The sequence below is a fragment of the Cupressus sempervirens genome, chromosome 2 (assembly GCF_028749045.1).
Source record: "Cupressus sempervirens isolate cs-2001-9-10 chromosome 2, ASM2874904v1, whole genome shotgun sequence".
Lineage (NCBI taxonomy): Eukaryota > Viridiplantae > Streptophyta > Pinopsida > Cupressales > Cupressaceae > Cupressus > Cupressus sempervirens.
The window spans coordinates 569,063,156-569,089,740 of record NC_143119.1 but is presented as its reverse complement, the minus strand read 5'-3'; the positions used below and the strand labels follow the sequence as shown (position 1 = coordinate 569,089,740).

Genomic DNA, 26,585 nt, shown 5'->3' with positions numbered 1-26,585 from the left:
CAGAACCCAAACACTCTGATTTCTCAGAAGGTGTTGGCAGAGTCCTTAGAGCAACATCCGTCGATCCCTGGTCGACATTGTTTATGGTTGAGACTAGGATGGTATCTTATCATCTTTGAGCCCCCAAATTTCATTCTTGATTAATGAAAACATTGTTGGAAAATGCTTTTGCAGTGGTTCGTCTTCAATAATCCAAGAATTCCACCTCTGAAAATGAAATACGAATGCCCCCGACAGTCCCTATTAATCATTACTCCGGTCCCCAAGGCCAACAAAATAGGACCAGACTCCTATCATGTTATTCCATTCTAATGTATTCAGAGCGTAGGCTTGCTTTGAGCACTCTAATTTTTTCAAAGTAGTGACACTAGAACCATGACCCAGCCAATTAAGGCTAGGAACACATTGCCAGTAGAAGGAACGTGAGGGCTAGTGCACACCCAGAAGGCGAACCAACCATGATGACCCAAGGTCCAACTATGAGCTTTTTAACTGTAACAACTTAAATATACACTATTGGAGCTAGAATTACCATGGCTGCTGGCACTAGACTTGCCCTCCAATGGATCCTCGCTAAGGGATTTAGATTGTACTCATTCCAATTACTAGACTCAATGAGCCCAGTATTGTTATTTATTGTCACTACCTCCTCGTGTCAGGATTGGGTAATTTGTGCGCCTGCTGCCTTCCTTGGATGTGGTAGCTATTTCTTAGGCTCCCTCTTCAGAATCAAACCCTAATTCTTCGTCATGCATCACCACCATGGTAGGCCTCTATCCTACCATTGAAAGTTGATAGGGTAGAAATTTGAATGAAGCATTGCCAACACAAAGGCCGTGCGATCCTTCGAGTTATCATGAATCATCAGAATAGTGGGTGAACCCGCGTCAGCCTTTTATCTAATAAATGCATCCCTTCCCAAAGTCGATATTTGGTGCACATATTAGCTCTAGAATTACTATGGTTATCCAAGTAGCAAAGTACCATCAAAGAAACTATAACTGATTTAATGAGCCATCCGTAGTTTCAAAGTCTGAAATAGTTCATACTTAGACATGCATGGCTTAATCTTTGAGACAAGCTTATGACTACTGGTAGGATTGACCAAGTAGCTTCTAATGATGATCAGACCCCCAAGACCTACTACAGCCAAGCCTTATGCCCACCGCGATGGGAAATCAAAATTTGCATTCGCTCTGTCATGCATCCAAACATAATCCCCCGAACAAGCAACAAGAATGACGTTCACAGCATGAGCAAGACTTGCAACACTCAAAGATTTCACAGAAGAGGAAAGTGTCCCATCATTGACTGGAGAGGGCCGAACAGGGAGCCTCGGTTCATAGGCACCTGGGAAGAATATCCCATATGAAACTCTTTACCCTCAAGCTCACTGTCACCACTAATCAGAAAGAAGCCTCAAGTCTGTACGAGATGCACTGCGCATGTAGCCACGTCAATTGTAAGGCCACTCAGAGACATCCATTTCCTAGGCATATGCCTCCTACACGCCTGTTGAGGTGCACTTGCACAGATGAAAGCCTTCTCAATCGCAAGGAACATTTTCCCATGATAAAGAGCTGGTTTTCAAAGTGCCAACAGAGACCACCATGCTAAAGGGTGAAGGGCCATGCGAGTCCAAAACATAGCTAGTTATGCGATTGGTGGGGGCATCACTGTGCACGCTATGCCTCAATTATAAGGCTGCTCAAGGGCATCTTGTATAACACCCCCTACGCACATTTATAGGTGATGAGAGCCCGCCCGCATACACAAACATGTCTAACCTCTGGAAAATATCTCCTTTCTTGGCACAACCTCGCTAACTGTTCCTTGTGACACGTGATCTTCCTGCGCAGGTATAGAAAAGTTCCTATGGGAAAACACTTACACTAGTGTTGTTGAACAAGCTTCAATCTCATGCACATGCACATACCAAAGAACTGCATTGTGAGGGAACCACCTGCGCGCACCCACATCTCAGCAAAAAGCATTCATGCAATTTCTTCCCCTAGACAGACACGTTGGGCCTGCACTTGTCAGAGAATTGCAAGGACGAGCGCTCTAGTTTGTAGGAGCTTGAGAAGAACATCTCGTACAAAACCTATTCCCCCAAAAAGGCTCGAATCACAAATGCTCGCAGCAAAGTTGTAATGCAAAGATGAACACCAGGCACGCGACCGAGTAAGGACACTTAGAGACATCCATTTCCTAGGCATATGCCCCCTACATGCTTTTTGGTGCACCTCGTACAAATGACCATACTTCGACAAGCCCTCCCAGAATTTTGCATCTAAAGAGAGATGAAACACCTTGGGCTTTTTGTCCACACAATGCAAACACCGAATGCTCTATTTGGGGGGAAGCTGAAGAAGAGTATCTCTCACAGAACCCATGAGCCGCAGCTGTTCGGATTGCGCATGCAGGATAGGGTATGGAGAGTTTCTGCATCCAAACAAAAATTAACGGTGATACTCAACGCTTCTACTAGCCTAGACCAGAAAAGCTGTCATGACAGTGTGATGCACTTTTTTAGGATGAGAAAGTGAAGAGGCGAGAACGCACCAAGAACGCACTAGCGGATAAAATTATGCGGCAACCAAACCTTTCGCTAACCCCCCTCTCAAACCCAAGACTCTACCAATTGGAAAAACTTAGGGTGGAGAGTGGATCCTTGATGAGAATAGGGATGTCAAGAAATGCACCTGTGCAACCATCTCTTTCCTTCTTGTTGTTCAGGTAGGATAAAAATGCAATGACAGAACGTGCCAAGAGATGGAGCCCTTGGCTAAAAGATATAACTCCATAGACTTAGCAACAAGCGCATCTTAGAATCAAACACAAAATGTGCAGTGTGTTGCAAGCTGTGAAGACACCTACATATAAGGTATCCAACAAAACAAAGTGACTAGTACTTCTCACTAGCTCTGCCATTACGATTACCAAATGGGATATACTCACTGCCATAGATTAATGACCATCACTACCGTCTCAGAATAGATACAAGAACATCAAGCTCATCCGATCAATTGGATGAATTTCACCTTGAAGGGGCCCAATCCAAAAGTTTTGGAGGTCATCTCCTGGAACTGTCAAGAACAAGGCCAATCTTACATGCAAACTCTGCTACTGCGCAAACATAGGTTGCAATTAAAGAGAAATTGCGAGGCTGTCACAATGGCCCAAGGCAAATGCTCTGACTAAGTCAAATTTCTCTTGCAATCACCATGCCATTGTTCATAGAGAGATCTCCCCATTCACTTGTGATGATGCACAATCCAAGTGCTAGATGCAAGCTTGCCCTTGGAAGACCACTTTCAAAGACATCTCGATGACACATTGGAATGACAAATGCTGTCGAACAATTCCCAATGTTGTGCCGATTGTGTTGCATAGAGGCGACCTTAGGGAGCTCCCGCGTAGCAATCAGGATGTGCTTTTGTACCCATCTCAAATGAAAACCAATCTTAGCTGAACAAATTTAGAATCCAAGGCTCGTATCCATCGATATTGTCGGCACTGGGTCTATATTCAAAGGCCATGGAGAGGCTGCGATAAGAGAAGCTCCCCTACTCGCTTGCACAAACATCCCAAATGCTAGACACAAGCTGCTGCCCTTAGCATCACTCTCTAGATCACCACAATGACACATTGGAATGAAAACCGCTGTCGAACAACTTGCAAATTTGTGCTGATGGAGTGAGAAAGAAGAGAAAATTTGGGGAGCCACACATAGAAAATGGGCCGCTGCTTCATTTCGCTCTTATATAGATCTAATGTTGTTGATTTCATTTGGAATCTGAGGCTGCATTTGTCCTTGCTTGCACAAGTAATGGTTCTTCTAATCAAATGCCCATGGGGAGCTTTCGATAATAAAGGCTCCCTTGTCACTCGTGATGCGTAGCCCAACTGCTAGACAATGACTCACCCTTTAGATAGCTGACCAAGCAACCACCACAATGGCACCATTGGAACCACAACCGCTGGCCGAACCATTCTAAAAATTTTGTGCCAAAGAAGTTGTTGCAAAGAGAACGACTCTGGGAGAGAGTCCTCGCATAGCAATCAAGATGGCTTCATGGCCCTCCCAATAGGAATGATGCTACTGCCAATGTTTGAAATCTGAATAACGTGTCTTTCTTGAACACCAACACTAATTCTATTGGGGAGGGTCACTGAGAGCTTTTGTTATCAAAGCTCCCATTGTAGCCGTGATAGGCACACAAAAAATTTCTAGAGCCCCAAGCACCCACCTCATGGCTAGACAAGGGCTCGCCATTAGATCAACTTCGAAATCGCTGAACAGATGCACTGTAGAATGGCAACTACTGCCAAGTCTCTTCCTTAATTGCGTCGATCGAGTGATCAAAGAAGATGATCTAAGAGAGAGTCCAAGGGTAGGCATTCATTGGGGGATTCGTGCCAATAGAAAAAATTTATGCAATACCCGAGCAACACTGGATGGAGGTGCTAGACGAGGGCTCCCATTTTAGATCAAGCTTTAAAATCACCAAGTAGACGCGGTGAGGGCTGGCAAACACTGCCAAATTTTTTTCTGAAATTGCGCCCGCCGAGTGACAAGAAAACATGATCTAAAGGAGAGTCAAGGAATAGCACCTCGACAGTGGGCTTCATGCCCCTCTAATTGATTCAACGTCGACATCCACCGTTTCAAACTTTGACATATCGATCTGCCTTGACACCAGCATTGAATCAATGAGAGGGACATGGGAGAGGTTCACGGTAACCGCCACTCCCATTATAGCCATGATAGGCAAACAAAAAATTTCTAGAGCGCCAAGCACCCACCTCATGGCTAGACAAGGGCTTGCCATTAGATCAACTTCAAAATCGTTGAATAGATGCACTGTAGAATGGCAGCTGCTGCCAAGTCTCTTCCGTAATTGTGTCGGTCGAGTGACCGAAGAAGGTGATTAGAGAGAGAGTCCAAGGGTGGGCATTCATTGGGGGATTCATGCCGATAGCAAAAATTTATGCAATACTCGAGCAACACCGGATGGAGGTGCTAGACGAGGGCTCCCATTTTAGATCAAGTTTTGAAATCACCAAGTAGACGCGATGAGGGCTGGCAACTGCTACCAAAACTTTTTTCGAAATTGTGCCAGCCGAGAGACAAGACAACATGATCTAAAGGAGAGTCGAGGAATAGCACCTCAAGGGTTTGGCTTCATGCCCCTCTAATTGATTCAATGTCGGCGTCCACCATTTCAAACTCTGACATATCCATCTGTCTTGACACTGGCATTGAATCAATGAGAGCGGCATGGGAGAGACTCGCGACAACCACCACTTCGATTGTAGCCATGATAGGAACACAAAAAATTGCTAGAGCGCCAAGCACCCACCTCATGGCTAAGACAAGGGCTCGCCATTAGGATGAACTTCAAAATCACTGAACAGACGCACTGTAGAATGGCAACCGCTACCAAGTCTCTTTTGTAATTGCATTGGTCGAGTGATCGAAGAAGGTGATCTAAGGGAGAGTCCAAGGGTAGGCATTGGTTGGGGGATTCATGTCAATGGCAAAAATTTATGCAATACTCGAGCAACACCGGACGAAGGTGCTAGACAAGGGCTCTCGTTTTAGATCAAGTTTTAAAATCACCAAGTAGATGCAGTGAGGGATGGCAACCGCTGCCAAACCTTTTTTTGAAATTGTGCTAGCCGAGTGACAAGAAAACATGATCTAAAGGAGAGTCAAGGAATAGCACCTCGAGGGTGGGCTTCATGCCCCTCTAATTGATTCAATGTCGGCGTCCACTATTTTAAAATCTGACATATCCATCTGCCTTGACACCAGCGTTGAATCAATGAGAGGGGCATGGGAGAGGCTCACAGCAACCACGTCACCCATTGTAGCCGCGATAGGCACCCAAAAAATTGCTAGAGCACAAGGCACCCCACCTCATGGATCGATGTAGGCTTTCCATTAGATCAACTTCGCAATCACTAAATAGACGTACTATAGAATGGAAACCGCTGCCAAGTCTCTTTCATTATTGCGTTGGTCGAGTGATCAAAGAAGGTGATCTAAGAGAGAGTCCAAGGGTAGGCATTCGGTTGGGGGATTCGCGTTGATGGAAAAAATTTATGCAATACCCGAGCAACACCGAACGAAGGTGCTAGACGAGGGCTCCCTTTTTAGATCAAGTTTTAAAATCACCAAGTAGATGTGGTCAAGGCTGGCAACCACTGCCAAACATTTTTCCAAAATTGCGCCAACCGAGTGACAAGAAAACATGATCTAAAGGAGAGTCAATGAATAGCACCTCGAAGGTGGGCTTCATGCCCCTCTAATTGATTCAACGTCAGCGTACACCATTTCAAAATCTGACATATCCATCCGCCTTAACACCGATGTTGAATCAATGAGAGGGGCATGGGAGAGGCTCGTGACAACTACTTCTCCCATTGTAGCCATGATAGGCACACAAAAAATTGCTAGAGCGCTAAGCACCCACCTCATGGCTAGACAAGGGCTCGCCGTTAGATCAACTTCGAAATCACAGAACAGACGCGCTGTAGAATGGCAACCATTGCCAAGTCTCTTTAGTAATTGTGTCGGTCGAGTGATCAAAGAAGGTGATCCAAGAGAGAGTCCAAGGGTAGGCATTCATTGGGTGATTTCCGCCGATGGAAAAAATTTATGCAATACCCGAGCAACATCGAACGGAGGTGCTAGATAAGGGCTCCCATTTTAGATCAAGTTTTAAAACCCCTAGGAAGATGCGGTGAGGGCTTGGAACCGCTGCCAAACCTTTTTTCAAAATTGTGCCAGCTGAGTGATAAGAAAATGATCTAAAGGAGAGTCGAGGAATAGAACCTCGAGGGTGGGCTTCATGACCCTCTAATTAATTCAACGTCGGCATCCACCATTTGAAAATCTAACATATTTGTTTGCCTTGACATTAACGTTGAATCAATGAGAGGGGCGTGGGTGAGGCTCGCGACAACCACCTCTCCCATTGTAGCTATGATAGGCACACAAAAAATTGCTAGAGCACCAAGCACCCACCTCATGGCTAGATGAGGGCTCGCCGTTAGATCAACTTCAAAATCGTCAAACAGATGCGGTTTAGAATGGCAACCGCTGCCAAGTCTCTTCCATAATTGCGGCGGTCGAGTGATCAAAGAATCTGATCTAAGCGAGAGTCCAAGGGTACGGATTCATTGGGGGATTCACACTGATGGAAAAAATTTATGCAATACCTGAACAACACTGGACGGAGGTGCTAGACGAGGGCTCCCATTTTAGATAAAGTTTTAAAACCACCAATAAGACGTGGTGAGGACTGGCAACCGCTACCAAACCTTTTTTGAAATTGTGCTAGCCGAGTGAAAAGAAAATATGATCTAAAGGAGAGTCGAGGAATAGCACCTCGAGGGTGGGCTTGATGCCCCTCCAATTGATTCAACGTCGGCGTCCACTATTTCAAAATCTGACATATCCGTCTGCCTTGACACCGGTGTTGAATTAATGAGAGGGGCATAGGAGAGGCTTGAGGCAACCACCTCTCCCATTGTAGCTGCTATAGGCACACAAAAAATTGGTAGAGTGCCAAGCACCCACCTCATTGCTAGACGAGGGCTCACCGTTAGATCAACTTTGAAATCGCCGAACAGACGCGTTGTAGAATGGCAACTGCTGCCAAGTCTCTTCTGTAATTGCATCAGTTGAGTGATTGAAGAAGGTGATCTAAGAGAGAGTCCAAGGGTAGGCATTCGTTGCGGGATTCACGTCGATGGAAAAAATTTATGCAATACCCGAGCAACACCAGACGGAGGTGCTAGACAAGGGCTTTCATTTTAGATCAAGTTTTAAAACCACCAAGAAGATGTGGTGAGGGTTGGCAACCGGTGCCAAAACTTTTTTCAAAATTGTGCCAGCCGAGGGATAAGAAAACATGATCTAAAGGAGAGTCAAGGAATAGCACCTCAAGGGTGGGCTTGATGCCCCTCTAATTGATTCAATGTCGGCGTCCACTATTTCAAAATCTGACATATTTGTCCGCCTTGACATCGGTGTTGATTTAATGAGAGGGGCATGGGAGAGGCTTGCGGCAACCACCTCTCCCATTGTAGTCACAATAGGTACACAAAAAATTGCTAGAGCGCCAAGCACCCACTTTATGGCTAGACGAGGGCTCGTCGTTAGATAAACTTCAAAATCGCCGAACATACATGCTGTAGAATGGCAACCGGTACCAAGTCTCTTCCATAATTTTTTTGGTTGAGTGATCGAAGAAGGTGATCTAAGAGAGAGTCCAAGGGTAGGCATTTGTTGGGGGATTCATGCCGATAGCAAAAATTTATGCAATACTCGAGAAACACCGGACGGAGGTGCTAGATGAGGGCTCCCAATTTAGATCAAGTTTTAAAATCACCAAGTAGACGTGGTGAGGGCTGGCAACTGTTGCCAAACCTTTTTTTGAAATTGTGCCAGCCGAGTGACAAGAAAACATGATCTAAAGGAGAGTCAAGGAATAGCACCTCGAGGGTGGGCTTCATGCCCCTCTAATTGATTCAACATCGGCGTCCACCGTTTCAAAATCTGACATATCCATCCACGTTGACACTAGCTTTGAATCAATGAGAGGGACATGGGAGAGGCTCGCAGAAACCACCTCTCCTATATAAGCTATTAGTGCGAGGCTCGCTCTGTATTAGAAATTAGCGAACACATCGACAACTGCCTTAAAAATCCAAATCATCGAAAAATGTCAGCAAACAGCCATCCACGACCCCATCTTTATGAGGTTGGCAGAGGAGCAAAATATTGTCATCCGTTAGGAGATGTGAATTCATGGAGCCAAGTGAGTGAAATGGTCATCGAGCTCATCTGATCAATTGGATGAATTTCACCTTGAAGGGTCCCAATTCAAAAGTTTCGGAGGTCATCTCCTGGAACTGTCAAGAACAAAGGCCAGTCTTACATGCAAACTCTGCTATTGCGGAAACATAGGTTGACTTTATAAAGAAATTGCAAGGCCATCACAATGGCCCAAGGCCAATGCTCTGACTACTAAGTCAATTTTCTCTTTCAATCACCATGCTGCCGTTCACAGAGATATCTCCCCATTCACTTGTGACGACGCACAATCCAAGTAGTAGACGCGAGCTCACCCTAGAAAGGCCACTTTCTAAGACATCCCAATGATACATTGGAATGACAACCACTGTCGAACCATTCCCAATGTTGTGCTGATTGATTTGGCATAGAGGCGACCTTAGGGAGCTCCTGCGTAGCAATCGGGATGTGCTTTCATACCCATCTCTGACAAAAACCAATGTTAGCTGGACAAATTTAGAATCCAAGGCTCGTATCCATCGATATCGTCGGCATTGGGTCTATATTTAAAAGCCATGGAGAGGTTTCGATAAGAGAAGCTCCCCTGCTCGCTTGCACAGACATCCCAAATGCTAAACACAAGCTCCCACCCTTAGCATCGCTCTACAGATCACTGCAATGACACTTTGGAATGACAACTGATGTCAAACAACTCCCAAATTTGTGTCGATGGAGTGAGAAAGAAGAGCCAGATCGGGTTGACGAAAATGGCTAAGCCAGATCGGGTCAGCCAGCATGGCTCGCCCAGATCGGGTCGGCTAGCATGGCTCGACCACCATTTTTTCCCGAGAGCTTTTGATATTAATGCTCCCATGTAGCCACAATAAGTACACCATGATAAATTGCTAGAGCGCCAAGCACCCATAGCAAATTGCCATTATACCAAGCAACACCGAAGTGCTAGACAAGTGCTCACATTTAGATCAAGTTTTAAAATCACCAAAAAGACACATCATAGATCGGCAACTGCTGCCTCACCTTTTCCAAAATTGAGTCATCAAAAAACATAATCTAAAGGAGAGCCGAGGAAAAGCGCTTAGAGATCACTTCATGTCCCTTTCATTGATTCAACATTAGCATACACCATTTGAAAACCCATCAATCCGATCCGCCTAGACACCAATGTTGAATCAATGAAAGGGGCATGGGAGAGGCTCGTGACAACCACCTCTCCTATATAAGCTATTAGTGCGAGGTGCCTTTTGCATTTGAAATCTATGATAGAAAAGAAAAATCCCTTTAAAATCCAATTCAAAGAAAAATGTGACCAAACAGCCATCCACAACACCCTTTTTGGAGCTCGGCCAGATCGGGCCGGCCAGCATGGCTCACCCAGATTGGGTAGGCCAGAATGGCTAGCCCAGATTGGGTCAGCCAGCTTTGCTCACCTAGATTGGGTAGGCTAGAATGGCTTGGCCAAATTGGGTTGGCCAACATGGCTCTCCTAGATTGGGTCAGCCAGAATGGCTCACTCAGATCGGGTCGGCCAACATGGGTCGGCCAAAACGGCTCAGCCAGATCGGGTCGGCCAGCATGGCTCGCCCAGATCGGGTCGGCTAGAATGATTTGGCCACCATTTTTCAAGTACACTACCTCCCCTATATAATCTATTAGTGCAAGGCTTACTCTACATTAGAAATGTACATTTAGTGGACAAGTACCTTAATACCCAATTCAATGACAAATGTGACCAAATAGCCATCCACGACCCCATTTTTGATGAGGTTGTAACCGGAGATTAAGATTGGCATCTGTTAGGTGATTTGATTGCATTAGTTAGGGGAGTAAATTGATCAATTTTTTGAGACCGACTAGAATGGCTCAACAACCATTTTATATCGGAAGCTACCCAATTTGATGGCAGGGTGACTTGATGAACGAACCTCAAGAGTTGACTTGGTGAGAGTACTTGGTGGGGTGACTTGATGAACAGACTTAAAGAGTCGACTTGGTGAGAATACTTGGAGGGGTGACTTGATGAACGCACTTGAAGAATCGACTTGGCTAGAGTACTTGGTGGGGTGATTTGATGAATTGACTTGAAGAGCTGACTTGGTGGGAGTACTTGGTGGCTCGACTTGATGAGAAAACTTAAAGAGTCAACATGGTGAGAGTACTTGGCTGGGTGAACTGATGAACGAACTTAAAGAGTCAACTTGGTGAGAGTACTTGGTGGGCCAACCTAGTGGGGTGACTTGATGAATAGACTTAAAGGGTCAACTTGGCAAGGTGACTTGATGAACGAAGCCGAAGAGTTAACTTGGTGAGAGTACTTGGTGGGGTGACTTGATGAACAAACTTAAAGAGTTGACTTGGTTTGAGTACTTGGTGGGGTGACTTGATGAGCTGACTCGAACAGCCGACTTGGTGAGAGTACTTGGTGGCTCGACTTGATGAGCAGACTTAAAGATTTGACTTGGTGAGAGTACTTGTTCTAGTCACTTGATGAATGGACTTAAATAGTCAACTTGTGGGGTTGACTTGATGAAAGGAGTTAAAGAGTTGACTTGGTGAGAGTACTTGGTGGGGTGACTTGATGAACAAACTTAAAGGGTCAACTTTGCAGGGTGACTTGATGAACGGACCGCAAGAGTTTACTTGGTGAGAGTACTTGGTGGGTTGACTTGATGAACAGACTCAAGGAGTCGACTTGGTGAGAGTGCTTAGTGGGGTGACTTGATGAACGCACTTGAAGAATCGAGATTGGTTAGAGTACTTGGTTGGGTGACTTGATGAATGGACTCAAAGAGTCGACTTGGTGAGAGTACTTGGTGGGGTGACTTGATGAACAAACTTAAAGGGTTGACTTGGCGGGGTGACTTGATGAACGGACCTAAAGAGTTGACTTGGTGAGAGTACTTGGTTGGGTGACTTGATGAACAGACTTAAAGAGTCAACTTGGTGAGAGTAATTGTTGGGGTGACTTGATGAATGCACTTGAAGAATCAACTTTGTTAGAGTACTTTGTGGGGTGACTTGATGAACGGACTCAAAGAGTTGACTTGGTGAGAGTACTTGGTGGCTTAACTTGATGAGCAGAAGTAAAGAGTCAAATTGGTTAGAGTACTTGGTGGGGTGAACTAATGAACAAACTTAAAGAGTCAACTTGGTGGGAGTACTTGGTTGGCTGACCTGGTGGGGTGACTTGATGAAGGGACATAAAGAGTCAACTTGGTGAGAGTACTTGTTCTGGTGACTTGATGAACGGACTTAAAAAGTTGACTTGGTGGGGTGACTCGATGGAAGGACTTAAAGAGTTGACTTGGTGAGAGTACTTGGTGGGGTGACTTGATGAATGCACTCGAAGGGTCGACTTGGTGGGGTGACTTGATGAACGGACCTAAAGAGTTGACTTGGTGAGAGTACTTGGTGGGGTAACTTGATGAACAAACTTAAAGAGTCGACTTGGTGAGAGTACTTGGTGGCTTGACTTGATGAGCAGAAGTAAAGAGTCAACTTGGTGAGAGTACTTGGTGGGGTGAACTGATGAATAGACTTAAAGAGTCAACTTGGTGGGCCGAACTAGTGGGGTGACTTGTTGAAGGGACATAAAGAGTCAACTTCATGAGGGTACTTTTTCTTGTGACTTGATGAACGTAGTTAAAGAGTCAACTTGGTGGGGTGACTTGATGAAAGGACATAAAGAGTTGACTTGGTGAGAGTACTTGGTGGGGTGACTTGATGGATGGACTTAAAGGGTTGACTTGGTGGGGTGACTTGATGAACAGACCTAAAGAGTTGACTTGGTGTGAGTACTTTGTGGGGTGACTTGATGAACATAATTAAAGAGTCGACTTGGTGAAAGTACTTGGTGGGCCAACCTGGTGGGGTGACTTGATGAACGAACTTAAAGAGTGGACTTGGTGAGAGTAATTGTTCTGGTGACTTGATGAACGAACGTAAAGAGTCAACTTGGTGAGAGTACTTGGTGGCACGACTTGATGAACAGACTAAAAGAGTCAACTTGGTGAGAGTACTTGGCGGGGTGAACTGATGAACGAAATTAAAGAGTCGACTTGGTGAGAGTACTTAGTGGGCTGACCTAGTGGGGTGAGCTGATGAAAGGACTTAAAGAGTCAACTTGGTGAGAGTACTAGTTCTGGTGACTTGATGAATGAACTTAAAGAGTCGTCTTGGTGGGGTGACTTGATGAAAGGACTTAAAGAGTCGACTTGGTGAGAGTACTTGGTGGGGTGACTTTATGAATAGACTTAAAAGGTTGACTTGGTGGGTGACTTGATGAACGAATCTAAAGAGTTGAGTTGGTGAGAGTACTTGGTGGGGTGACTTGATGAACAGACTTAAAGAGTTGACTTGGTGAGAGTACTTGGTGGGGTGAATTGATGAACGCACTTGAAGAATCAACTTGGTTAGAGTACTTGCTGGGGTGACTTGATGAACGGACTCAAAGAGTCAACTTGGTGAGAGTACTTGGTGGCTCGACTTGATGAGAAAACTTAAAGAATCAAATTGGTGAGAGTACTTGGCGGGGTGAATTGATTAATGGACTTAAAGAGTCAAATTTGTGGGAGTTCTTGGTGGGTTGAGCTGGTGGGGTGACTTGATGAACGGACATAAAGAGTCAACTTGGTGAGAGTACTAGTTTGGTGACTTGATAAACAGACTTAAAAAGTCAACTTTGTGCGGTGACTTGATGAAAGGACTTAAAGAGTCGACTTGGTGAGACTACTTGCTGGGGTGACTGGATGAATGGACTTAAAGGGTCGACTTGGTGGGGTGACTTGATGAACAGACCTAAAGAGTTGAGTTGGTGAAAGTACTTGGTGGGGTGACTTGATGAAGAAACTTAAAGAGTCATCTTGGTGAGAGTAGGTGGTGGGGTGACTTGATGAACGCACTACAAGAATTGACTTGGTTAGAGTACTTGGTGGGGAGACTTGATGAATGGACTCAAAGAGTCAACTTGGTAAGAGTGCTTGGTGGCTCGACTTGATGAGCAGACTTAAAGACACCACTTGGTGAGAGTACTTTGTGGGGTGAACTGATGAACGAACTTAAAGAGTCAACTTGGTGGGAGTACTTGGTGGGCTAACTTGGTGGGGTGACTTGATGAATGGACTTAAACAGTCGACTTTGTTAGAGTACTTGTTCTGGTGACTTGATGAATGGACTTGAAGAGTCAACTTGGTGGGGTGACTTGATGAAAGGACTTAAAGAGTCGACTTGGTGAGAGTACTTAGTGGGGTGACTTGATGAACAGACTTAAAGGGTTGACTTGGCGGGGTGACTTGATGAACGGACCTAAGGATTTTACTTGCTGAGAGTACTTGGCAGGGTAAACTGATGAACGGACTTAAAGAGTCGACTTGGTGGGAGTACTTTTTGGGCTGACCTGGTTGGGTGACTTGATGAATGGACTTAAAGAGTCAACTTGGTTAGACTATTTGTTCTGGTGACTTGATGAACGAACTTAAAGAGTTGACTTGGTGGGGTGACTTGATGAAAGGACTTAAAGAGTCAATTCTTTGAGGCAACTTGGTGGGGTGATTTGGCAAACACCACATGGTCAGATATCTTGGTGAGTTGACTTGGCTAGCAAAATTGGCAAGCAAACTTATAGAATCAACTTGCTGTCCCTAGCCAGGATCACATGCCTGGGTCGACCCAACTTCGGTCACCCGAATGGGTTAACCCATCTCCGTTGCGCTAGCCTCGGGCGACTCGATTGGGTCCGCAGAGTGGGTCAACGAGGGAAAAAAAAAATCATGGGAGGCCCTGTATAGTGAAAAGCACTAAATTTTGGGCATTACAAAAAAAAAAACCAAGTTACACGCTTTTGGATCACGCACAAGTTTCGGTTCACGTATTTCCAAGCCAACTCAAGGTGTTAGACCTAGCTAGCCAGATTCGAGGTAGGGTAGCTGAAATGATCCAATTTGAGAATTTTCTTTATAAGAAGAGATCATGATAGGCCCCATAAGGTGAAAAAGAATGAAATTTTGGGAGTTCAAAAAAAAATATTACCCAGTTTTGGATCGCGCATAGGGCTCGGGTCACGTAGCATCAAGGTGCCCTAGGTGACATGATTCGAGCAAAAAATTGATGGTGGCATGAGTCATGCAAAAACATTGGAGGCCATTAAGGCTCGAGGCGCTTCAAGTCAACGTTGCCGAGGCGGGTCGGGTTGAAAACTTTGGGCGTTAACCAAAAAGAAAAAGTTAACCAGTTTTGGATCACGTACACGGCTCGGGGCACTTAGAATCAAGTCAATTACGGTGACATGAGTCGTGCAAAAAATTTGGAGATGACTTGAGTCGGGGTATTCGACTCTATTCAAGTTCAAAACTTTGGGACTTGACAAAAAAAAGAAAAAAGAAAAAGTTACTTAGTTTTGGATCACGTAAGTGACTCAGGCCACTCAGAATCAAGGCGAGTGCAGTTACATGAGTCGAGCAAAAAAAAAAATGGAGGCGGTTAAGGCTCGAGGCAATTCGAGTCGGGGTAGCTCAGTCGATTCGAAAAATTTGGCCGTTAGCCAAAAAAGAGATAATTGATTTTGGATCACGTACATGACTTGGGGCACATAGAATCAAGTCAAGCATGGTGACATGAGTGGTTACCCGCTCGAAATTTGGACTTGGAAGATTTTTTTTCCCTCACAAAATTTACAAACCCCACCCACTTGAAATTTGGCACTTGGAAATTATGAAACCCCACCCGCCTGAAATTTGGACTTGGAAGATTTTTCCGCCCTCACAAAAATTGCAAACCCACCCCGCCCAAAATTGCACTGATTACAAACTGACCCACATGGAAATTGCAGTTGGAAGACTTTTTCGCCCTTAAGGAAACTTTGGCACTCGAGAAATTTTTTTGCACTTGCGAAAATCAAAAAACCCCACCTGCCAAGAATTTGGCTCTTGGGAGATTTTTTTGCCCTTCCAAAAATCGCAAACCTCACCCACTTAGAATTTGGGACTTGGGAGATTTTTTCCCCCTTGTGGAAATTTTACAAAACCCCACTCGCCCAAAATTTGGCACTTGGGAGATTTTTCAGCCCTGGCAGAAATTTCTACAAAAACTCTCCCTCCTGCTCAAAATTTGGCACTTGGGAGATTTTTTCACCCTGGTAGAAATTGCAAACCCCACTCACCGAGAATTTGGCACTTGGGAGATTTTTTCACCCTCGTAGAAATTGCAAACCCCACCCGCCCAGAATTTGGCACTTGGGAGATTTTTTTGCCCTCGCAAAATTTTTTACAAAACCCCACCCGCTCAAAATGTGGCACTTGGGAGATTTTTTTGCCCCGACAAAAATTACAAACCCCACCCACTGGGAATTGGCACTTGGGAGATTTTTTTGCCCTCGTGAAAATTGCAAACCCCACCTGCTCAAAATTTGGCACCTGGAAGATTTCCCTACCCTTGCGCAAATTACAAACCCCACCTGCCGAGAATTTGGCACTTGGGAGATTTTTTCGCCCTCGCAGAAATTTTTACAAAACCCCACCTACCAAGAATTTGGCACTTGGGAGATTTCTTTGTGCTCGCGGGAATTTTCACAAAACCCCACCCGCTCAAAATTTGGCAATTGGGAGATTTTTCCGCCCTAGCGAAAACTACAAACCCCCACCAAGAATTTGGCACCTGGGAGAGTTTTCCGCCCTCGTGAAAATTGCAAACCCCACCCGCCCAAAATTTGGCACTTGGAAGATTTTCCCGCACTCCCACAAATTACAAACCCCACCCGCCAAGAATTTGGCACTTGAGAGATTGTTACGACCTCGCAAAACAAATTTGCAAACCCCACCCACCCAAAATTTGGCACTTGGAAGATTTTCTCGCCCTCGCACAAATCAAAAACCCCACTTGCCTCAGAGTTGAAAAAGTTTTTACAAATCGAGGCGATAGAGGGCTAAATATTAGTGGATCGTGGCAGCAAGGCCACTTTGCCACTTACAATACCCTGTCACTTATTTAAGTCGTTTGTAAAAGATTCTTCTTGCCGACTGCTTGAAATTAATATCCAAGGTTGCTCCAACAGTATAATGCACTGATCGAAGATGGCCAATGACACAGGCCCCTGGGAGTGCAAGAGCACCCCTAATACGGGTCGCGATGCACCCAGAGAGAGATATGCACCGTATCTAGCATGGATTCTGACTTACAGGCGTTCAATCATAATTTGACACACAGTAGCTTCACGCCACTGGCTTTTCAATGAAGCGTGATGACCAAATGTGTGAATCAACGGTTCCTCTTGTACTAAGTTGAATTACTATCGCAACACAAATCATCAGTAGGGTAAAACTAACCTATCTCATGACGGTCTAAACCCAGCTCACGTTCCCTATTAGTGGGTGAAAAATCCAACACTTGGTGAATTTTGCTTGACAATGATAGGAAGAGCCGACATCGAAGGATCAAAAAGCAACGTCACTATGAACACTTGGCTGCCACAAGCCAGTTATCCCTATGGTAACTTTTCTGACACCTCTGGCTTCAAATTTTGAAAGTCTAAAGGATCGATAGGTCATGCTTTCACAGTTGGTATTTGTACTAAAAATCAAAATCAAATGAGCTTTTACCCTTTTGTTCCATAAGAGATTTTTGTTCTCGTTGAGCTCATCTTAGGACACTTGCATTATCTTTTAACAGATATACCGCCCCAGCAAAACTCCCCACCTGACAATGTCTCCCGCTCAGATCGGCATGCCTAGACACACCTTAAGGCCAAAAACAGGGGCATTGCCCCATCTCTGCCTCATGGAATAAGTAAAATAATGTTAAAAGTAGTGGTATTTCACTTTCACCCAAAAGCTCCCACTTATTCTACACCTCTCAAGTCATTTCACAAAGTCAGACTAGAGAAGATCTCAACAGGGTCTTCTTTCCCCACTGATTCTACCAAGCCCATTCCCTTGGCTGTGCTTTTGCTAGGAGTAGATAGGGACAGTGGGAATTTCATTAATCCATTCATACACATCACTAATTACATGACAAGGCATTTGGCTACCTTAAGAGAGTCATAGTTACTCCCACCGTTTACCCGCGCTTGGTTGAATTTCTTCACTTTGATATTCAGAGCACTGGGCAGAAATCACATTGCATCAGCATCTGCAGGGACAATTTCAAGCACTCTTTAACTCTATTTTCAAAGTCCCTTTCATCTTTCCCTCACAGTACTTGTTCGCTATCAGTCACTTGCCCGTATTTAGCCTTGGACAGAATTTACCACCCAATTAGGGCTGGATTCCCAAACAACCTGATTCGCCGATAGCACCTCGTGGTGCGATAGGGTTTGAGCCTAACAAGGCTCTCACCCTCTCTAGCGCCCCCTTCTAGGGGACTTGGGCCTGGTCCATCGCCAAGGATACTTCTATAAAATACAATTTGACAGGTGCAACCATCAATTTTCATGCTGGGCTCTTCCCAATTCGCTCGCCATTAGTAGGGGAATCTTGGTAAGTTTCTTTTCCTCTACTTATTGATATGCTTAAACTCAGTGGGTATTCACGCCAGACTTGGGGATGTGGTAGAGAGATGTAGCATGCCTGCACTGTGGTGGGCCACTGAGCCCAAAATAAAGTTCCTCGTGAGGAATCATTCGATCAGCGCAAACCAACGCCAGCCTTTGCAAGCCACTGCTCATCGCGGCAGATCAACGAACCTCATGCTCATTTCAGTTGACCATGCCACTTGTAGACACAGACAACCATCTCCACTCCTTGCTAGGGAGGGCAATTTTGTAGTGGGACACCCAAGCAGACGTGCCCTTGGCCGAGGCCTCGGTTGCAACTTGCGTTGAAAGACTTGATGATTCACGAGATTTTGCAATTCACACTAAGTATCAGATTTTGCTACATTCTTCATCGTGGTGAGAGCCGAGATATTTGTTGGCAAGAGTCATGATTTTGTTATGTTTTTGTCTTTCGACGACCTGTGTGTTGGGTGTTGACACATCTTGAAACCCAAGCACCGAATAGGTGCGACGAGGAATGGTATGGTGTGTACCCACCCCACCACCTCGCAAATGTGGGAGTTGACGCATGGGAGAGCCATGTCATCGGACAGGGCCCTTGCCCTGAAAATCATGTGAGTGCACCCATCCTAAGCATAGAATGCTCCAAGCGATGAGTTAACGTTAGTCTCGAGTTATAACGAGTTGCGAGTTAACACACTTGGGCAAGGCAACGGGGGGTTGTGGTAGTCCCAACTTTTTGCCATTGAAATGACGGATCCATGGCATAGCACCGCACACGTGATCGGACCATGAAATCTCAATGGGGCAATAGGCCCTGACCCCCTTTGAACTATAACTGAGTAGAGACCTCTTGCTCTGACGTAGACGTCGTTTGAAGGCACCGATCCTAATCCAAATTGCATCTGAGTCTCTTCTTCGCCCTGCGGGGAATCCACACTTTCGATCACGACATTCGATGTGACCCTCGACCTTGATGGCGTTGGACCCGTAGCTTCGCCGCCATCCAGCACATCACTGTAGGGCCAAGTGTTCGCACGTCGCCAAGATTTTTGGGGCGGGGAGGAGGCCAACTCCATCCCCTACATGATTTAGGGTCTCGAACCAATAATGATCCTACCACAGGTTCACCTACGGTAACCCTATTATGACTTATCCTTCCTCTAAATGATAAGGTTCAATGAACTTCTCGCGATGTCTCCGATAGGAACCATCATTTTTGCCGTGATCCGAACACTTCACTAGATCATTCAATCGATAGGAGCGAAGGGCGGTGCGTACAAAGGGTAGGGACTTAGTCAACGTTTGCTGATGACTCGCGCTTACTAGGAATTCCTCATTGAAGATCAATAATTGCAATGGTCTATCCCCATCATGATGCAATTTGGAAAGATTTCCCAAACCTTTTGGACAAGGGAGAGAAACTCGTTGGTTGCATTAGTCTAGTGCGTGTGCAGCCCAGAACATCTGAGGGCATCATATACCTATTATTGCCTCAAATTTCCATGGCCTAGGAGGCCATAGCCCCTCTAAGAAGCTGGGCACGAAGGAGAACCTCCGCGTAGCTAGTTAGGAGGTTGAGGTCTCATTCGTTAACAAAATTAAAAAGACAAATCGCTCCACCAACTAAGAATGGCCATGCACCACCACCCATAGAATCAAGAATGAGCTCTTAATCTTTCAATCGTTACTATGTCTAGACCTGGTAAGTTTCCCTGTGTTGAGTCAAATTAAGTCACAGGCTCCACTCCTGGTGGTGCCCTTCCATCAATTCCTTTAAGTTTTAGCCTTGCGACCATACTCCCCCCGGAACACAAACACTCTAATTTCTCAGAAGGTGCTGGCGGAGTCCTTAGAGCAACATCCGCCGATCCTTGGTCGACATCATTTATGGTTAAGACTAGGACATCATTTAGATTGTACTCATTGCAATTACTAGACTCGATGAGCCCAGTATTGTTATTTATTGTCACTACCACCCCATGTCAGGATTGGGTAATTTGCGCGCCTCCTGCCTTCCTTGGATGTGGTAGCCGTTTCTCAGGCTCCCTCTCTGGAATCAAACCCTAATTCTCTCTCACCCATCACCACCATTTTAGGCCTCTATCCTACCATTGAAATTTGATAGGGAAAAAATTTGAATGAAGCATCGCCAGCACAAAGGTCGTGCGATTGGTCAAGTTATCATGAATCACCAGAATAGCGAGCGAGCCCGCATCGGCATTTTATCTAATAAATGCATCCCTTCTGAGAGTTAGGATTTGGTGCACATATTAGCTCTAGAATTACTATGGTTATCCGAGTAGCAAAGTACCATCAAAGAAAATATAACTGATTTAATGAGCCATTCGCAGTTTCACTGTCTAAAATAATTCTTACTTAGACATGCATGGCTTAATCTTTTAGACAAGCATATGACTACTAGTAGGATCGACTAGGTAGCTTCTAATGACAAGGGGACCCCCAAGATGTCCTACAGCTAAGGGGATGCCTTCCGCGATGGGAAACCAAAATTTGCATTTGCTCCGTCATGCATCCAAACATAATCCCCTACACAAGCAACAAGAAAGGCGTTCAAAGCATGAGATGGACTTGTAATGCTCAAAGATCTCACACAAGAGGAAAGTGTCCCATCACTGACCAGAGAGGGCCAAACAGGGAGCCTTGGTTCACAAGCACCTAGGAAGAATGTCCCATACGGAACCCTTTACCCTCAAGCTCACTGTCGCCACTACTTGGAAAGAAGCCTCAAGTCTGTATGAGATGCACTGCGCACGTAGCCACCTCAATTGTAAGGCCACTCAGAGACATCCATTTCCCAAGCATATGCCTCCTACATGCCTGTTGAGGTGTACCTATATAGATAAAAACCTTCTCGATCACAACAAACATTTTCCCATGATGAAGAGCTGGTTACCAAAGTGCCAATGGAGGCCACCATGTTAAAGGGTGAAGGGTAGTGCGAGTCAAAAACATGGCTGGTTATGCGATTGGCGAGGGCATCACTGTGCACGTAACCACCTCAATTATAAGGCTGCGCAAGGGTGGGCTTCATGCCCCTCTAATTGATTCAACGTCAATCCACCATTTCAAAATTTGACATATCCATCCACCTTGACATCGACATTGAATCAATGAGAGGGGCATGAGAGAGGCTCGTGTCAACCACCTCTCCTATATAAGCTATTAGTGCGAGGCTCACTCTACATTAGAAATTAGTGAACACATCGACAACTACCTTAACAATCCAAATCATTGAAAAATGTCACCAAACAGCCATCCACGACCCCATTTTTTATGAGGTCGGCATAGGAGAAAAAGATTGTCATCTGTTAGGAGATGTGAATTCATGGAGCCAAGGGAGTGAAATGGTCACCGAGCTCATCCGATCAACTGGATGAATTTTAGCTTGAAGGGGCCCAATCCAAATGTTCCAGAGGTCATCTCCTAGAACTGTCAAGAACAAAGGCCAGTCTTACATGCAAAATCTACTACTGTGCAAACATAAGTTGCAATTATAGAGAATTTGCAAGGCCGTCACAATGGCTTGAGGCCAATCCTCTAACTTTTAAGTAAATTCTCTCTTGTAATCACCATGCCACCGTTCACAGAGAGATCTCCCCATTCACTTGTGACAACGCACAATCCAGGTGCTAGACGCAAGCTTGCCCTTGAAAGGCCACTTTCCAAGACATCCCGATGGCACATTGGAATGACAACCACTGTTGAACTATTCCCAATGTTGTGCCGATCGAGTTGGCACAAAGGCGACCTTAGGGAGCTCCCATGTAGCAATCGAGATGTGCTTTCATACCCATATATCACAAAAACCAATGTTAGCTGAACAAATTTAGAATCCAAGGCTCGTATCCATTGATATCGTTGGCACTGGGTCTATATTCAAATGCCACGGCAAAGTTCTGATAAGACAAGCTCCCCTACTCACTTGCACAGACATCCCAAATGCTAGACAGAAGCTCTCGCCCTTAGCATCGCTCTACAAATCATCGCAAGGACACATTGGAATGACAACCGCTGTCGAACAACTCCCAAATTTGTGCTTATGGAGTGAGAAGGTAGAGCCAGATCGGGTCGATGAAAATGGCTAAACCAAATTGGGTCAGCCAGCATGGCTCGCCCAAATCAGGTCGGCCAGCATGGCTCGGCCACCATTTTTTGTCAAGAGCTTTCGATATTAAAGCTCCCATGTAGCCGTGATAAGTACACCATGATAAATTGCTAGAGCACTGAGCACCCATAGAAAATTGCCATTATACCAAGCAATGCCAGAGTGCTAGACAAGGGCTCATGTTTAGATCAAGTTTTAAAATCACCAAAAAGACATGCCATGGATCGCCAAACGTTGCCTCACCTTTTCAAAAATTGAGTCATCGTAAAACATGATCTAAAGGAGAGCCGAGGAAAAGCACTCAGAGATTGCTTCATGCCCCTTTCATTGATTCAACATCAGCATACATCGTTTAACAAATTGCCACGATAAGTACACCATGACAAATTGCTAGAGCGCCAAGCACCCATAGACAATTGCCATTATACCATGCAACGCTAGAGTGCTAGACAGGGCTCACATTTAGATCAAGTTTTAAAATCACCAAAAAGACATGCCATGGATCGGCAACTGCTGCCTCACCTTTTCTAAAGTTGAGTCATCAAAAAACATGATCTAAAGGGAAAAGCACTCAGAGATTGCTTCATGCCCCTGTCATTGATTCGACATGAGCATACACTGTTTGAAAATCCAACAATTTGATCCGCCTAGACACCAATGTTGAATCAATGAAAGGGGCATGAGAGAGGCTCGCGAAAACCACCTGTCCTATATAAGCTATTAGTGTGAGGCTCCTTCTGCATTAGAAATCTGCGATAGCATAGACAAATCCCTTAAAAATCCAATTCAATGAAAAATGTGATCAAACAACCATCCACGACACTATTTTCGGAGCTCGGCTACATTGGGTCGATGAAAATGGCTTGTCCAGATCGGGTCGGCCAGAATGGCTTGCCCAGATTGGGCTAGCCAGCATGGCTCACCCAAATTGGGTTAGCCAGAATGGATTGCCCAGATCATGTTGGCCAGCATGGCTCACCCAGATCGGGTCGGCCTGAATGGCTTGCCCAGATCGGGTTGGCCAACATGGCTCGGTCACCATTTTTCACTGAGAGATTTTAGTATTAAAGCTCCCATGTAGCCACAATAACTACATGATGACAAATTTCTAGACCACCAAGGGCCCATAGCAAACTGCCATTATACTAAGCAACGCCAGAGTGCTAGACAAGGGCTCATGTTTAGATCAAGTTTTAAAATTAGCAAAAAGACATGCCATAGATCGGCAACCGCTACCTCAGCTTTTCCAAAACTAAGTCATCAAAAAACATGATCTAAAGGAGAGCCGAGGAAAAGCACTCAGAGATCACTTCATGCCCCTTTCATTGATTCAACATCAACATACACCATTTGAAAATCCAACAATCCGATCCACCTAGACACCAATGTTGAATCAATGAAAGGGGCATGGGAGAGGCTTGCGACAACCACCTCTCCTATATAAGCTATTAGTACAAGGCTCCTTCTACATTAGAAATCTATGATAGCACAGTAAAATCCCTTAAAAATCCAATTCAATGAAAAATGTGACCAAACAGCCATCCATGACACCATTTTTGGAGCTCGGCCAGATCGGGTCGACGAAAATGGCTTGCCCAGATCAGGTCAGCCAGAATGGCTTGCCTAGATCGCGTCGACCAACATGGCTCACCCAGATCCGGTTGGACATAATGGCTTGAATAGATCAGGTTAGCCAGCATGGTTCGACCACCATTTTTTGCCGAGAGCTTTCAGTATTAAAGCTCCTATGTAGTCACGATAAGTACACCATGAAAAATTACTAGAGTGGCAAGCACCCATAGCAAATTGCTATTATACCAAGAAACATCGAAGTGCTAGACAAGGGCTCACATTTAGATCAAGTTTTAAAATCACCAAAATGACACACCATGGATCGGCAACTGCTGCCTCACCTTTTCCAAAATTGAGTCATCGGAAAAAATGATCTAAAGGAGAGCCAAGGAAAAGCACTCAGAGATCACTTCATGCCCCTTTCATTGATTCAACATTAGCATACACCATTTGAAAACCCAACAATCCGATCTACCTAGACACCAATGTTGAATCAATAAAAGGAGCATGGGAGACGCTCACAGCAACCACGTGTCCTATATAAGCTATTAGTGCGAGGCTCCTTCTGCATTTGAAATCTGTGATAACACAAACAAATCCCTTAAAAATTGAATTCAATAAAAAATGTGACCAAACAGCCATCCACGACACCATTTTTGGAGCTTGGCCAGATTAGGTCGGCCAGCATGGCTCGCCCAAATTGAGTAGGCCAGAACGGCTCATCCAGATTAGGTTAGCTAGCATGGCTCACAAAGATCAGGTAGGCCAGTATGGCTTAGCTAGATCGGGTCAGCTAGCATGGTTCACCCAGTTCAGGTCGGCTAGAATGGCTCGCCCAGATCGGGTCGGCTAGCATGGCTCGGCTAGAACAGCTCGGCCATCATGGCTCGACCAGATGGTTTGCCCAGATCGGGTCAGCCAGAATGGCTCGGCCACCATTTTTCAAGCACACTACCTCCCCTATATAAGCTATTAGTGCAAGACTTACTCTACATTAGAAATGTACATTCAGTGGACAAGTACCTTAAAACCCAATTCAATGAAAAATGTGACCGAATAGCCATCCACGACCCCATTTTTGATGAGGTTGTCAACAGAGACAAAGATTGGCATTGGTTAGGTGATTTGATTGCATTAGTCAGGGGAGTAAATTGATCAATTTTTGGAGATTGACTAGAATAGCTCGACGACAATTTTATATCAGAAGCTACCCAATTTCAGAATTATGACTCAAGTAGAATGGCTCGGGTACCCATTTTATATCGCAAGTTACCCAAATTTGAAAATTATGGCTTGGCTTGAATTTTGTATCGTAGGCAACCCAATTTGAAAATTATGGCTCGGCTAGAATGGCTCAACTTCCATTTTATCTCCAAGGCTACCTAATTTGAAAATTATGACTCGACTTTATTTCGAGCACACTGCCTCTCCTATATAAGATATTAGTGCAAGGCTTGATCCGCATTCAAAAATATGCATTCACGCAGACAAGTGCCTTAAAAAATTCAATTCATTAAAAAATGTAACCAAATAGCCATCCACGACCCCATTTTTTCTGAATTTGGCAACAGAGCCAAAAACTGACATCGGTTAGGTGGCATGATTTCATGAGCCATGGGAGTAAATTGACGATGAGGAAAGATGGTAAGTCAACTGGGTGAGACGACTTGACTCGGTGAGCCGACCTAGTGAGCAGACTTGGTGAGCGAACTTAAAGGCTCGACTTGGTGGGAACACTTAAACTTTTGAGTTGTGAACCACCTTGGCGAGCTGACTTGTGGAATCAAGCTAGAAATCTGGCATTGTGAGCAGACTTTAAGATGTGACCGAGTGGGGCAACTTGGTAAGGCGACATGGTTAGTCAATGTGGTGACTTGACTTGGTGAGCAACCTTAAAGAGTCAACTCATTGAGGCAACTTTCTGGGGTGAATTGGTGAGCCCACATGGTGAGATGCCTCAGTGAGAAGAGCTGGCTAGCCTGAAGGTGAGATGACTTGGCGAGAGTACTTGGTGGGCTGACCTAGCCGGGTGACTTGATGAACGAACTTAAAGAGTCAACCTAGTGGGCCGACCTGGCAAGGTGACTTGACGAATGAACTTAGAGAGTCGACTTGGTGAGAGAACTTGGTGACTTGGTGGGCTGACTTGGCTGGGTGACTTGATGAATGAACTTAAAGAGTCCACTTGGTGGGCCGACCTGGCGGGGTGACCTGATGATCGAACCTAAAGAGTCGACTTGGTGAGAGTACTTGGTAGGTAGACATAGTGGGGTGATTTGATGAACGAACTTAAAGAGTCAACTTGGTGAGAGTACTTGGTGGGGTGACTTGATGAACGAATCTAAAGAGTCAACTTTGTGGGCCTACTTGGTAGGGTGACTTGATGAACAAACATAAAAAGTGGACTTGGTGGGCTGACCTGGCAGGGTGACTTGATGAAAAAACTTATTGAGTTGACTTGGTGAGAGTACTTGGTGGGTCGACCTGGCAGGGTGACTTGATGAACAAACCTAAAGAGTCGACTTGGTGAGAGTACTTTGTGGGCTGACCTGGCGGGGTGACTTGATGAACGA

General features: G+C 45.1%; 1 non-coding gene and 3 pseudogenes across 1 annotated transcript; all 4 read right to left on the bottom strand.

Moving 5' to 3' along the window:
- LOC149574697 (18S ribosomal RNA) lies at positions 1 to 1,108 on the bottom strand (annotated as a pseudogene).
- A 15,616-nt stretch (positions 1,109 to 16,724) lies between these two features.
- On the bottom strand, positions 16,725 to 18,363 carry LOC149574696 (25S ribosomal RNA; annotated as a pseudogene).
- Positions 18,364 to 18,584: 221 nt separating this feature from the next.
- LOC149574695 (5.8S ribosomal RNA) lies at positions 18,585 to 18,738 on the bottom strand. The gene has a single exon (XR_016361350.1). It is a non-coding gene; the product is annotated as a 5.8S ribosomal RNA (ribosomal RNA).
- Positions 18,739 to 19,419: 681 nt separating this feature from the next.
- LOC149574694 (18S ribosomal RNA) lies at positions 19,420 to 20,752 on the bottom strand (annotated as a pseudogene).
- Between the last annotated feature and the right edge of the window lie 5,833 nt (positions 20,753 to 26,585).